Consider the following 16,038-nt stretch of genomic DNA (forward strand, 5'->3'; position numbering starts at 1 on the left):
AGCCACCCAGGTGCTCCTCTATCTACTTCTTATATCACTGATAGCATAGTATCTGCACATGGTGGTTGCCCACTAACGATTTTTGAATAATTTATTAATAAAATTCACAGAACTCAATAGAGCAAATAACAAAGTAGAGAATAGTCCAGTTCTACTAAATGCTAATGAGTTATCAACCAATGCATTGTGTTCTGTTCTTTTCCAGTCTATTCTGGGTGCCACATCTTTAAATCAATTTTATTCAGGTACAATTTACATGCAGTTAAATGCATTCATTTTAAGAGTCAATGAGTTTTGACAAATGCATATAACCAGGCATAGTCTACCAGCATAATCAAAATACATGTACCTGTGTGGGGTGGGGGTTGCAAATGGAGGCTATACACACAGCATGTTTTCATCAAGCACAGAAAGCTTTTATAATGGATGGTAAGCCTGCCTCACCTTTTTGCCCCGGATTAAATCGTTATCTCTCTGATAGTGGACGGTGAACAATCCTGCCTTTTTTTTTCCAGGAGAAGACACTGCCCCCATCTTCTAAGACTGTTTGCTATGCAAACATCCTTGAAAGTATACTCCAGAACAAAGATGGCCAATGCCTTAGCTCACAGAACATACAGAAATGTGAGAGACCCATGGACAATTATGTTTTTTTTAATTTATTATTTATTTTTGAGAGAGACAGAGAGAGTGCAAGCAGGGGAGGGGCAGAGAGAGAGAGGGAGAATCTGTCAGCGCAGAGCCCAGTCAGGGCTCCAACCCAAGAAACTACGAGATCATGACCTGAGCCGAAATCAAGAGTCAGACCCTTAACTGACTGAGCCACCCAGGCACCGTGAGAATTGTTTTATAAAAGAGAAAGAAAGAATTTTATATATTTTCCAAAAAGCATAAATTTTATATACATTCCAAAAAGCATAAATTACCTCTAGAGGTAAATGTCGCCTAAATTAAACTTTTTCATACACATCGACTAGAATTGGTCTGAGACCAGAAAACAATATGCACAACTCTGATTATATTTTAGAATGATAGATAGAATAGATAGAATTCTATTCTATTCTATTCTATTCTAGCCTATCTAGATAGATAGATAGATAGATAGAATTATAGATAATGGGTTATTTGAGGAATAATTGCTGGAAATATTTGTATCCTTTGCGTCCATGAACAAGTTCAGACTAGATTCTGTTGTCTCAGATATACTCACCGATAGGGGCCCCCCTCCCCTACCTCTGACTCTTGCGAAGAATAACAATAAAATTATCCTAAGAGGTTTTGAGATCCAAGCTTGATTTTAAGCTGCCTTTATTCTGGGTTGTAAGCAAGGCTGAGATGATTTTGAGGCCTGATGGAAATAAGAGTAAAGGGATCATTTAGGATGAAACGAGTAGAGGATAAGTGGCATCGGTGACAGCATTTTGTACAGTCAATGGACACCATGCCAGCAGTATGGCAGTGACAAAAGGCTCTTGGCGCCGATATCAGCCCACCTGTACGAGTATGGCGGGGCGGTACAGTGTAGGACCGATGCCACTGGCCCTGGGCCTTATGTAGGTGCTGCACACAGAAGGCATCATCAGCAAACCAGTGAAAGAAGAAGCAAATAAACATCAGAGCATCTCACATGTAAGCCACTATTTGAAGATAAGTGTCCATGCAGAGTGGATGGTGGCAAAGCCAGAGAAATCTTTCTTCTTTTAAAGTGTGATGGGGCGCCTGGGTGGCTCAGTCGGTTAAGCGGCCGACTTCGGCTCAGGTCATGATCTCGCGGTCCGTGAGTTCGAGCCCCGCGTCAGGCTCTGTGCTGACGGCTCAGAGCCTGGAGCCTGTTTCAGATTCTGTGTCTCCCTCTCTCTCTGACCCTCCCCTGTTCATGCTCTGTCTCTGTGTCTCTAAAATAAATAACGTTAAAAAAATTTTTTTTTAATTTAAAGTGTGATGATTATTCGATTGTGCCCCCAGATTGGTGTAACCTTGGAAACATGGTTTACTTATGAAAGAAGTGTTACTGAATGCAAATACCTTTAATCACAAATCTAGAATTAACCTTGTGGCCTTCCTTTCCCCCAAGGAAACACTGCCAATTCACAGATACAGAAATATGTCATTTTTATGTGTAATAAAATTTTTTGAAGAGTGTGATCATTTGTATTAGTATATATCAGAAATCTCTAATATAAAAATAGTTGTGTTCGTACAGTTAAAATTCTGCCTGCAGCTCCCTCCTCTGTTGACTTTCAATAAATGCAGTTTCCCTTCTGCCTTTTAGAATAATGCATCTTGACAATATTGTTTGATTCCAAAATTTTCAGGGGATTTTCTTTGGATGATTCCATTTCTATTAACTAATTTTTTTTTCTTTTTGCTAACTTAAGCAGCTACACTGTTAGAATAAGGAACACAAAATCTATTACAAATAATATTTAGGGGCTGGGTGGCTCAATCGGTCTAGCGTCTGACTCTTGATTTTGTCTCAGGTCATGTTCTCACGGTTCGTGGGATCGAGCCCTGTGTCTGGCTCCCGGAGCCTGCTTGGGATTCTCTCTCTCTCTCTTCCTCTCTCTCTGCCCCTCCCCCGCTCATGTGCGCGCTCTCTCTCACTCAAAATAAACTTAAAAAAATATATATTATTTAAATTCCTTTCATCAACATTTATTTTAATCACAAGACACATATCAAGCCTATAATATTTTTAGTTTAAAGTGGAAACTTGGCCCAAATTGTTCAGATGCTGTTTTTTTAGGCTGACTGTGTTACACATCTTGCACATAGTTCCACATGCACATAGTTCCACACATACTTATGCAATGAATGACACCACCAATAGTTGATGCAAACTTTCTCATAGTAAATTTTAAGGCAATAAAAGGACTGTCAGAGACTGTTGGGTTGGCTGTGCTCGTGTTACCACAGTGTCTGGAACAGAACTTGTCATCTTGCCACAAGGAAGGTCCCTTTGAGCAGGACCTCATTTTGCTCACAGCTGGTGCCATCAGTAAAAGTAGTGAGGAGCACGTAGCCATTGTCCAATACTTTTTCTTGGATAAATAAATGTGTGCTTGAGACCATCACCAGATTCCTGCTGCCTTCAGGATAAGGACAAAACTCTTCATTATTGAATACTTTGTTCTTAAAGTCCTCTCTACCTGTGTCTCTTGAGGAGACTACTAATTGCTGTCCCGATAAGCAGAACTGCTTTGCCTGAGGACGGTTCTTGGATATTCCAGCAGACATTTATATATTTTTTTATTTTTTTAATGTTTATTTTTTTGAGAGAGAGAGAGAGACAGAGCATGATCCGGGGAAGGGCAGAGAGAGAGAGGGAGACACAGAATCCAAAGGGGCAAATTCTCTTCATGCCTGATGTCTATCAACAGGCCAAGAATATATATTCTCCTCCAAGGAAGGGATACAAACATTGGTGAACAAGAATACATTCTATCACTGCCATGTACCGAAAAATAGAATGTAGAATGTCAAATCAGCCATTTAATGGCATCTGCAACTCAACCCAGTTTATTCTTACAAAAACGAGGAAGCCGTTGAAGAACAAGAAGCCGGAGACACTGTAAGAATGTCCTGAAGGAAACCCACGGAGGAGCAAGGAACTGAAAGCAGTTTCATTCCCAGGACGGAAGGCTGCCGGGACTGCTTCTTCTCTCCAGACGGACATCATACGGGCGCCAGGCCTGGGATAAGAATGTTTTGTCTGGCGCCAGATGTATTCATGACCCAGTATGGAATACACTGCAGGTGCAGGACCCGTCAAGATGCCAAATACTATGTTGTATGTGCATGGTGTCATCAAGACAATTTGCAAAAATAAAAGAGGCTTTAGGCAGGGGAGCGATGCTTCGGCTCTGGAGAGTCTTAGCCCCCTGCTTTGCAATTCTCTCATCACTGCACCTTTAGGACCTGTCTCTCTACAGGAAGAAATGGAGCAAAATATATCATTTAATTTTTTTACTTTGATAATTTTAGAAATATAGGCTAAAAATTCCTTTCACTAAAAACAAAACCTACGAAAACTGTCACAAAATTAAAACAGTCACAAAAGCTCTTCCAAGTCTCTGGAAAAGATAACAGCAAATTAAAGAAACTCTGTAGAGCAAAGATAAGACGAAAGAAAGAGCAAGGTTGCACAAAAGATATAAAGCACAATAGCAGAAGATATACAAAGCAGTTATAACCACATGCACAAAAGGCTTAATGTCCCATAATGAAAGGCAAATACTAGTTAAAAAGTAAAATCCAACTATGTGCTGCTTAAGAGTTAAACCTAAAGTAAATTAAAAAAAAAAAAAGAAAGGAAAAGTCAAAACTGAGCGATTGAAATTGTAAACACAAAAAGAGGGAACAAAAATGACTATGGCCAGTGATTTCTACCTGTGCTGCTGTGTAGGGCACAAGGCAAGCTTGGACATGAGTTTCTGGAGTACGAGGTTCAGCCAGAGAGAAAGCTTACAGATGCCAACCACAGCAATTACAAAAATGATGTCATGATCAGAAAGGGGGCTTAAATACACAAGAATGTAAGGGGAGAACTGAAGAGAATTATTGATGACAGTGAAATTACAAAAGAAGATGCTTTGTGGCCCCCCTCGGACAGAGTTAGCCACCTGGAGCTTAGAATTGTCAATGGAGATGAACACATTTCTTTTACCACATCAAAAATAGGTTCTTTTGGGGGGCGCCTGGGTGGCGCAGTCGGTTAAGCGTCCGACTTCAGCCAGGTCACGATCTCGCGGTCTGTGAGTTCGAGCCCCGCGTCGGGCTCTGGGTTGATGGCTCAGAGCCTGGAGCCTGTTTCCAATTCTGTGTCTCCCACTCTCTCTGCCCCTCCCCCGTTCATCCTCTGTCTCTGTCGCAAAAATAAATAAACGTTGAAAAAAAAAATTAAAAAAAAAATAAAAATAAAAAAATAAAAATAAAAAAAAATTAAAAAAATAAAAAAAAATAGGTTCTCTTGTTTATTTTCAAAAAAGTTGTTTGTAGACCGTGCAAAAAAATAAAAAATAGGCTCTCTTATTGACATAAATCAGTCAAAGGATCCTGAAGGCCTTCAAGTATTTTACTATTTGTTATAGGACCTGGAATGTTTAGTTTTTAGTCTTATTGGATTACAATTCAAGATGAAACCAATCTAAGTTGTATGTTTTTAAAGCTGTTTTTATATTTAATTAACGGATGAGTTTGTCATTTATAATACTGGGATTTTTATAAATGCGGAACTTTTTTATACGCCAATTAAAAATAAGAAAATACATAAACAGGGGCACTTGGGTGGCTCAGTCAGTTGGGCATCCAACTCTTGATATCGGCTCAGGTCATGATCTCACCTTTCCTGAATTTGAGCCCTGCGTGGGTTCTATGTTGATGGTGGCACGGAGCCTGCTTGGGATTCTCTGTCCTCTCTCTCTATCCCTCTCCCACTCATGCTCAAGCCCTCCTGCGTGCTCTCTCTCAAAAACAAACATTTTAAAATGAATAAAATATGTAAACAGGCTTAATGTCTATTCTCATTTGGGTCCAAGTGGTTTGGACAGTCCCCACACATATTAAATTCTGTAAATAAAAGCAACCTTTTGTTGAAATTATGTTCTAATAAAACATGTCAAAGCCTGAAAAAAAACCACACAAACAGACAAAAAGAAAGTGGATAAGGAAATATCAGCTCAGGTAGAGTTTAAATTTTAAAAACTTAAATGTAGGAGCACCTGGGTGGCTCAGTGGGTTAAGTATCCAACTTTGGCTCAGGTCACAATCTTGCAGTCTGTGAGTTCAAGCCCTGAGTCGGACTCTGTGCTGACAGCTTGGAGCCCAGAGCCTGGAGCCTCCTTCGGATTCTCTGTCTCCCTCTCTCTCTCTGCCCCTCTCCCACTCCTGCTCTGTCTCTGTCTGTCTCTCTCTCAAAAATAAACATTAAAAAAAAATAAAATAATTTAAAAAATAAAAATAAAACTTAAATGTGGGGGCGCCTGGGGGCTCAGTCAGTTGAGTGTCCGACTGCGGTTCAGGTCATGACCTCACTGTTCATCGGTTCAAGCCCAGCAGCGGGCTCTCTGCTGTCAGCACAGGGCCTGCCTTGGATCGTCTGTCTCCCTCTCTCTCTGCCCCTTCCCTGCTAATGCTCTCTCTCTCCCTCTCTCAAAAATAAATAAAAATTTTAAAAAATTTAAAAACTTAAACGTAATAAAGAGGATAATTTAATAGTGATAACAATTTATGTTGGAAAGAGAGTAGTTATTTATTAACATAAACCACACATGTCCCCTCAGAACAGGAGATAGGACTTCAGGCCTGTGTGAAGCAAGAGAGCAAAATTGAACCCTTGCATAAGGTCCAGAATTTCCTTCTAGCCTATCTATTTTTTAAAAGCTGGGGGGAAGGATTCTGCCCATAGTACTAGGAACTATGAATTAGTTTATTGGCTGCTCAGAAACTTGGAAGAAAAACAAAGTCGCCCGGAAGCATTAAAATCCCAAGACTGCTACACTTACATGTGTGGGATCTTAACATGCAAGACCTGCTTAGAACAAGAGCCAAAAGCTAACATAATATTAAAATTAGTCCAGGTAAATAAACTGTGGTATCTTCCCACATTGACACACTGTACAACAATGAGAATGATCAATACCACCACACAGAAACATGCATGAAATTCACACATGTATTGTTGAATGAAAGAAGTCATTCAGAAAACTACAAGACGTTTAAGTACAAACAGACCTAACAGTGCTGAAAGGCAGGATGGTGATCACTCTTGTGCAAGACGAGAATGGCACTGTCTGCAAGGGGGCAAAAGGCTGGCTTCTAAGGTGCTTCTGCGGTAATGTTTCTTGATTTTGGTGCAGGTTACAGAACGGGGTTCACTTTGTGAAAGTGCATTAAGCTGTATGCTCATGAACTTGCCCCTTCCTACATGGATTTTGTACTTCAACAAACGTCTGTTCTATGCTAGACTTTCATAAAAAGAAAGGAAAATGGGTCCTGGTCTATTGAAACTCAAAAATGCAATCCAGTCTCTAGAGACCCTTTTTGGTTTTTTTACTGTTTATGTATATTTGAGAAAGGGGGGGAGGGGTAGCGACAGAGGGGGACAGAGGATCCAAAGTAGGCTCTGCGCTGACAGCAGAGAGCCTGATACAGGGTTCGAACTCACAAACTGTGAGTTCATGACCTGAGCCGAAGTCAGATGCTTAACTGACTGAGTCACCGAGGCGCCCCTAGAGACACTTTTAAAACTCAAGGTAATCTTCATTTGACCTTTACCCAGGACAGATCCAACTCCCCCCAGGGGAAACTGAGCAACCTTTATCTAAGGAACTAACAAGGAAAAACTTACCAACATTCAAATATGACAAATACTGGGGCGCCTGAGTGGCTCAGTTGGTTAAGCATCTGTCTTTGGCTCAGGCCATGATCTTATGGTTCGAGGGTTTAAGCCCTGCATTGGGCTCTGTGCTGACAGCTCAGAGCCTGGAGCCTGCTTCAGATTCTGTGTCTCCCTCTCACTCTGCCTCTCCCTCACTTGCACTCTGTTTCTCTCTCCCTCTCTCTCTCTCTCTCTCTCTTGAAAATAAATAAAACATTTTAAAAAATAAGAAATTAATTAATTAAAAAATGACAAATACCAACAGTGGAGTCAACAACAGTATTTTGTAAACAAAAGTTTTCCATTCCCCAAAAGAACACCAGAAAAGCCTGTTAATCAATGAAAACCAAGTTTATTAGAGCCACTGCAGTAAGGAAGGACAGAATCTTGACAGAGTCTGAGTAAAATGTCTCAGAAGAGGAAGATAAAGACAGGGTTCTAGGGCCTGGGCTAGGTGATCACAAGGTAAATCTTGGAGGACAGGGAACTAGCTGGGATCAGAATTTAATACATTGTATCTTTGATTGGATGAACACAGTGAAACTAGGATTTTGAAGCAAGTTCTTGATAAGTAAACTCTTTGAATTGGTTTACAATCTTAACCTCCAGGAGCAAGTATTTCCTGGAGCAAGTAGCAAAGCTAGATTTGCCTGCCCCAGTATTGATTAGTTAAAAATAGGAAAAGTATGATTTGATCCAGGATTGATCAGCCCAGGGACAAGAATGTATATTGTTTTCGGTGATGTATATTTATATTTTCAAATACAAAAATGATATGTTTAAAAATGAAATTATATGCACGAATACAAAATGATATTTTCAAATGCAAAATGACGTAGGCATATATTAAAATACAAATGAACTTGGGGTGCTTGGGTGTCTCAGTCGGTTGAGCGTCCGACTTCAGCTCGGGTCATGATCTCACGCTCCCGTGAGTTCATGCCTTGCATCAGGCTCTGTGCTGACAGCTCAGAGCCTGGAGTCTGCTTCCTATTCTGTGTCTCCCTCTCTCTCTGCCCTTCTGCCGCTCATGCTCTCTCTCTCTCTCTCTCTCCCTCAAAAAAATAAATAAACATTGAAATACAAATAATCTTGGGGCGCCTGGGTGGCTCAGTCGGTAAAAGCGGCCAACTTCGGCTCGGGTCATGATCTCACGGTCCGTGAGTTCGAGCTCCGCATTGGGCTCTGTGCTGACAGCTCAGAGCCTGGAGTCTGTTTCAGATTCTGTGTCTCCCTCTCTCTGACCCTCCCCGACTCATGTTCTGTCTCTCTCTCTCTCTCTCTCTCTCTCTCTCTCAAAAATAAACATTAAGGGGCGCCTGGGTGGCTCAGTTGGTTAAGCGGCCGACTTCAGCTCAGGTCATGATCTCGCAGTCTGTGAGGGCTGTGAGTTCAAGCCCCGCGTCGGGCTCTGTGCTGACAGCTCAGAGCCTGGAGCCTGTTTCAGATTCTGTGTCTCCCTCTCTCTGACCCTCCCCCGTTCATGCTCTGTCTCTCTCTGTCTCAAAAATAAATAAATGTTATAAAAAAAAATTTATAAAAAAAAATAAAATAAAATAAACATTAAAAGTTTTTTCATAAAAACTCGATTATCCCCAAATTATTCTATAAATGCCATAAAATTTCATTTACAATTCAGGAGAGGTTTTTAGTGAAACTTGGCAGGCTAATGCTAAGATGTACAGAGAAAAGCAAAGGGCCGGGAATAGCCAAGACAGTATTAAAAAGAAAAAAACAGGTTAGGGAGACTTGCCATACATATATGAACACTTAGTATGAAGCTATAGTGACTGAGACAGTGGCATATAGTAACTGAGATGGTTATGGTTGTAGTAAATGACACTAGAAAGTCCGAAAAATCAGAACAAGACCCACATATACAAGAAACCCTGATGTTGCAGAGGAGGTCTGGCAGATCAGTCATTAAAGGATAGTCTATCAATAATTGTTACTGGGATAACTTGTAACACTAGTGGTGGGAATACGCAATATTGTAACATGTCAGCTCTACCCAAATTATTCTGTAAATCCAATGCAACTTTTTAAAATTTATTTGAGAGAGAGACAGAGGGTGCACATGCACATGAGGGTGCACAAGTTGGGGAGGAGCAGAGAGAGAGAGAGAATCCCAAGCAGGCTCTGCACTGTCAGCACAGAGCACCATGTGGGACTTGAACTCATGAACTGCTAGATCATGACCTGAGCGGAGATCAAAAGTCAGAAGTTCTACCAACTGAGCCACACACATGTCCCCAACACAATTTTAAGCAACAGAATTATCCAGAGAACTTTTTCTTAAAGCATACACATACACACACACACACACACACACACACTCCCCAAACTATAAAAGAAATGATTGATAAATTTAGCTATATTAAAATTTAGAATGTCTTTACAATAACAGACAATATAAATAAAAGTAATAGAACAGCCAAAAATCAGAAGAATACAATATATTTTGGGGATCGAGCCCCATCCATGTCAGGCTCTGTGCCTGCCCCTCTCCTACTCTCTCTCTCTCTCTCTCTCTCTCTCTTTCAAAATAAATAAATAAACTTAAAAAAAAACACAAATTATTGCAATATAAAGTAAATACAGAAGCCCCACCATCAAAAGTAAAAGATAAGCAATGAATAGAAAATTGTTCAAAACATACAATTCACAGAAGAGGAAAACAGAAATTAATTAATTAAATAAAAGTTACTTAAACTCACTATTAACCAGAGAAATGCTCATTAAAACAACAGAATATCATTTTAGCCACTGCATTGGTAAAATTAAAAAGCCAAATTAAATGTTTACCACTTGGTGATTAAAATACCCCACACTCTTTTATAATCACTACTAGATTTAAAAATACCCAAACAACAAAGAGTAAAAACATTGCACTTTCAGAAAATGACCAGTGTTGTAGAGGTAAATTAATAGGTTTCTATGTTTCATTATTAAGAAAGACTGATAAAAATTTTAAACTTTCTAATTGAGAAAGTTAGGGAAAAGGTCAAACAGGAAAACAGAAGGAAGAAAAAAATAATGCACAATCTAGTAATAGCAAAATAGAAAAAAATCAGAACTGATAAATAAATCTGAAGATGGTTGGAAAGGAAGGGGAAAACAAATAATAAAATAAAATAGAAAATCTGAAAATTTTAATATAAAAGAAAAACCCCCCAAAAGGAAATTAGAAATTAGATAAGGGATGTATCTGAATATTTTTCAATCCCATTGAAGTAAATTATTCTCTTGGAAAATTATAATTGCCAAAACAGACTCATGAAGTATTACAAACACGAATAAGCCAATTAAATGTTATTAAAGAACTGTCTCCAAAAATAGTTCTAGGGCCAATGAATATTAATGAAAAGTACAATGAAGCTTTCAAGGATCAAGTATTTTCTGTGCTGTATAAACAGTTCTAGGGCCGTAGAAAAACTGGAATGCTATCCAATCCAGGGTACTAGCAGTAACCCTGGTACAAAATAAACACAACTGGGTTTATAAAAATAAAAGTAAACTTCAGTTACTGATGTGCAGTATTAGTCTGGGGTATCTTTCTATCAGGGTGAGTTAATAGAAATACAAATGTCTGAAGATTATGAATTAAAGGAATATGTACAAGCCATCAAGACCTAGTGATGGGAAGTCAAAGTTGAGAAATATACCAAATGTGGACATTCTTATAAGCACAAAAATGAGATGAGCAAAAAAACACAGCAAGGTTTAAACAGCTCTAAAAGTGTTAAACACTTGTATCACTCCTAGGGCCCTACAGTAGACTTCTCCAAGCTATTAGAAAACCAGGAAATACCAAATTGATACTAAATTAAAAATGGAGCCACATGGGTCCAGCTGCCTTGAAACCCTCTCAGTGGCTGCGACGCCTACCCAGAAAGCTTATAGTAAAATAGAGTCCACGAATATCCATAGCATTTAGGAATATAACAGTAATAATCTTAAATAGCTTTTGACTAAAGCTAGTGGATTACGTGCAATACGTAAACAAAAATTGTGATGAGACATTAAAGCAGTGATGAAATTGTGTACAGAGCTCAGAGGCTTCTGGGGGAGGGGCATGAGTGAGAGAAAGATTGGCAAAGGAAGGGAAGTTTGCGCAGAACCTGTTTCTACTCATCTGTACCTTCCATGTCACCTTATGGTTCTGTGGTCTCTAACCTTCATATTCTAGTTGTATCTGTTGGGCTTTTATTTGCTGTTTGGTTGGTTGTTGAAAAAAACATTACAATGTGCTCACGATTTCCCAATGTCAATAAATTTCAGTAGATTTTCTTCACTTATTTGTATCATCATCATACTTACGTAGAAAAAAAAAAATGTATCTCAGGACGCCTGGGTGGCTCAGTCAATTGAGCCTCTGATTCCAGCTCAGGTCATGATCTCGTGGTTTGTGCGTTTGAGGCCCCCATAGGTGCATAGATCCCGCTTTGGATCCTCTGTCTCCCCCTCTTTGCCCCTCCCCTGCTGGTTCTCTCTCTCTCTGTCTCAAAATAAAGAAATAAACTTTAAAAAAATGTATCTTATTGGGATTGATTCTTATAAATTTAATATAGCTATAGCTAATGACTTAAAGATTTGTTACATGGCCAACCCCTACTAGAAGTATCTATTAAAAACAAAAACAAAAAAACCACTTTGTTTGAAACAAAGGATTTTGGCCAAGATGTAAAATATCTCCCAAAAGTAGTTAATGCCCTTCTTGAGTATTACTTACACCTTAATAAACTTAGGAGAGAATTTTGGCCAGGTATCATAAGAAATTTGTACTATGGATTTCTAAGAATAAATGTGCAATATTTCTCAGGCAGTTGGCAGAAGGTATTAGGGCATTAGGACTTCTTTCTTTATATTTTGTTGATTAATAATTCTTCCTTTTGCATACAGAGATGAAAATTTCACCAAACAAAATTTTTAGACTTGCTTTAGTTTAATTTATCTCGTGTTCCTTTCTGTACTCCCTCCCATGTTTTACCTTCCTTGGGCTGGTTCCCTATCTCTGGAGCTCCAAACTCAGTATTTATTTAGTCCCTTCTTCCACACTGCTCCACTCGCCACCAATTCTCTTTCCCTTTCCTTCTCTCATTCACCCATCCCAGACTAAGGAGATTACAGTGATACACAGCCATAGCTCGCCATTAAAAACAAAGAGAAAGAAAAATGAATACTGCTATATTTAGATCAATTAGAATATTCCTTCCTTTGTGGGGTGCCTGTGTGGCTCAAACAGTCAAACAATGACTCTCAATCTCAGCTCAGGTCTTGATCTCAAGGTCATGGGTTCCAGCCCCGTGTTGGACCCAGCATTGGACTCCACGTTAGGCATGAAGCCTACTAAAAAAAATAATAAAATAAAAAAGAAAAGAAGATTCCTTCCTTTGTAACCTAAACACATAACCAAAATTTATATTCAAATTATACAGACATTTGTAGTTTGAAGACAACACCTCAATTTGTATGGTCTTCTTCCCTACTTAAGACAACCTCAACCCCATACTTGTTTTATCTTGCATATTATTCTCAATAGTAAAACCATCAGATAGTAGCACTTGAGTGTACATTGATACAGTGGGTGTTTTATGTACTTATAAAGTAAATACTCCCTTTCCTTAAATAATTGTCATTCCCACAGAAAAGATAGGCCAAATAAAAATATACATAAAACAATTGCTATCTTCCCAAGAGACCACCAGAATAACCTGGTGATCAAGGAAAGCCAAATTTATTAAATCTACTACCATAAGGGAGAACAGTGCTCTTTGACAGAGGCTTAGTAGCCTCAGAAGGAGGAAGATAGCAGGTGATACTTCATAGGCTATGGGAGTCTGAGTACAAATGGTTTAGGACAGCTCTTTTTTTTTTTTTTTTAATGTTTATTTAGTGTGTGTGTGAGAGAGAGAGAGAGAGAGAGAGAGAGAGAAACTGAGCTGGGGAGGGGCAGGGAGGGAGGAAGACAGAGGATCTGATGCAGGCTCTGCACTGTCATCGCAGAGCCCAATGCAGGGCTTGAACTCACAAACCATGAGATCACCAGCTGAGCTCAAGTTGGACATTTAACCAATGGAGCCACCCAGGTACCCAGGACAGCTCTTTTAAAACAAGGAATTGTTTTGGGCATTGAGCAAAATTTTTGACATAATAGCTTAGGGCTGGTGGTATAGTGGCCACTTTGTCCTTGGTTTTCCAACACTTTCCCAGATTTAGCACTAAAAACCCTACATCTTGGGGACCCTTCAGTCCTGGACAAATCGAGACAGGTGAACATCCTAATGGGTGAGCACACCAGTACAATGATTTTGAAGCAAGTCCTGATAGCTAAGATGTTTTTTCATATGTAAAGTATTTCATAAGTTTTATACGCCAAGTATTTGCCCAGATAAACCGTGTGTTTCAGCTAAAAGAGATACTTGCCAAGAAGAGCAAGCATTTTTTTAGATCAATTAGTTTGCAGAAATTTTCCTGAAATAAACAGTGAAGTTAGTTATTAGTTTATGGCCTTATGCTCTTGGGCAAGAATTTACTAAAACTAGAGAAAAGTCATGTTAATGTAGATGGCCTGAGTTCTCAGTCCTGACACTTAAGCTACGTGGCTACAGTTGGTCTCAATTTTTTTTTAATTTTTTAATGTTTATTTATTTTTAAGGGGGGGTGGTGGTGGAAGGGGCAGAGAGAGAGGGAGACAGAGAATCCAAAGTAGGCTCCAGGCTCTGAGCTGTCAGCACAGAGCCCAAACACAGGGCTCGCACCCATGAATAGTGAGATCATGACCTGAACTGAAGTTTGACACTCAACCAACTCAGACACCCAGTCATCCCCATAAATTCATTTTTTAATACTGATAAGAATTCAACAGAAAATATTTACTGAAAACCTAAAATATGCCAGATCCTATACTAGGCACAAGGGACACTATTAAAAGTTTATCTGTAGAGTGACCCAAGGCTGGTGATGCGTTATCATCTACAAACACATATTAAGCATCTATTAGCCTTAAGACGATGCACTAAAGATTAGTGACTGAAGACAATGTACTCTTGCTGCCCTAGTCTCATCTAATCCTGATAATAAACATTTCATTTTTGCCTCAATTACTGAGTTTCCTTTAAAATTTACTGGGCACATCGAGGAGGGCTCCTGTTGGGAGGAGCACTGGGTGTTGTAGGGAAACCAATTTGACAATAAATTATATTTAATTAAAAAAATAAAATAAAATAAAATAAAAATAAAATTTACTGGGCCAAAAACACAGTAAGGCAAATCATCCACCTCTAAAAAAAAAAAAAATGTCTCTTCATATCATGTTTTCCTTCTATACCAGTAGTAACAGTAGGGGCACCTGGCTGACTCAGTCGGTACAGCATGCAACTCTTGATCTCAGGATCATGAGTTTGAGCCCCTTGTTGGGTGTGGAGCCTACCTAAAAAAAAAAAAAAAGTAGTAACACCATCCTTCCATCTAGAAAACTATGAAGTTTTATTTGATTCCTCACTATGGCTCAGAGCTGATACTTCCTCAGTACTGTGCCTTAACTGCTTCTAAACAATGATATCTTCAAGTTCACAGTCATTATCAGCATTTATTTCCATTTAAAAATGCTTTGTTTTCTTTTTCAAAATGTCACTCTAAAGATTCTTAACAACAACAACAAAAGCCAAATCTGAAATATTTTATTTGGGCAAAGGAAGTGAGCAGAAGCAAGAAAAGAAATTATTTCTTTTCAAAAATCATATTAACCCCACTTGACAGAAAACTGAAAGATAGCAAGTAACTTGACTTAAGGTTATATAGTTAATATATGCTAAAGCTAATATTAGGCTAAGAAGAATAGCCATAGGAAAGCAAAAAACAAAAACATATATTTTTTTAGGAGAAAAGACCAAAAATGAGAATCTGTAAGCAAAGGAATTTTCACCCCTTCATTTGATGACAGTTATCTAGTTTTGTATAAATATATTGGTTGGATATACATAATAATTCCACTGATTGTGCTCAGAGTACTTTGAGAGCTTCTTTGGAACTGCCTTTAAAGTTTGTACTACCTTGTTTTATATTCTCAACTATGGCACAGAGTCATCCTTTGATAGTGGATTTAATATGGAGGAACAATCAAACATTCTGTATTCAAAGTCAAATTGGAAATTGGATCATTAAGATCTATGATTAAACTCAAGCAGCTCATCATTAGGATCTGATGTTGTTAAGCAAAACAAAACAAAACAAAAAGCAATTAAAAAAAAAAACAGAATGAGATGAGGGACCAGGACATAGTTACTATAATGTCAAGAACACAGAACTTAAAACAGATGCTGGCTTTTTAGTTCAGCTCGGACACCAAAAAAAGTATAAGATGTTGATCAAGTCACCTCATCCCTCTGGACCCAAATTTCCTTCCAGCCATAAAATTTTCCTTATCAAATTATCTGGATGTCACTAGGGAAGACAGAGACCAGATCCCAAGAACATAAAATTCTGGAAAGGTAAGTTTTTATTTTTGTTTTTAATGTTTATTTATTTTTGAGAGAGAGAGAGAGAGAGTGCAAGTAGGGGAAGGGCGGAGAGAGATGGAGACACAGACCTGAAGCAGGCTCCAGGATCTGAGCTGTTAGCGCAGAGCCAGATGCAGGACTCAAACTCAGGGAGGGCGA

General features: G+C 38.9%; 1 pseudogene; it reads left to right on the forward strand.

The window, feature by feature from the left end:
• Nucleotides 1-4,365: 4,365 nt before the first annotated feature.
• Nucleotides 4,366-5,150, forward strand: LOC124502614 (protein mago nashi homolog 2-like; annotated as a pseudogene).
• The last annotated feature ends 10,888 nt before the right edge of the window (nt 5,151-16,038 follow it).

This window comes from Lynx rufus, unplaced genomic scaffold, assembly GCF_022079265.1.
Source record: "Lynx rufus isolate CCGP_SWC_20201006 ecotype Redwood Valley unplaced genomic scaffold, mLynRuf1.p SCAF_7, whole genome shotgun sequence".
NCBI classification, from domain to species: Eukaryota; Metazoa; Chordata; class Mammalia; order Carnivora; family Felidae; genus Lynx; species Lynx rufus.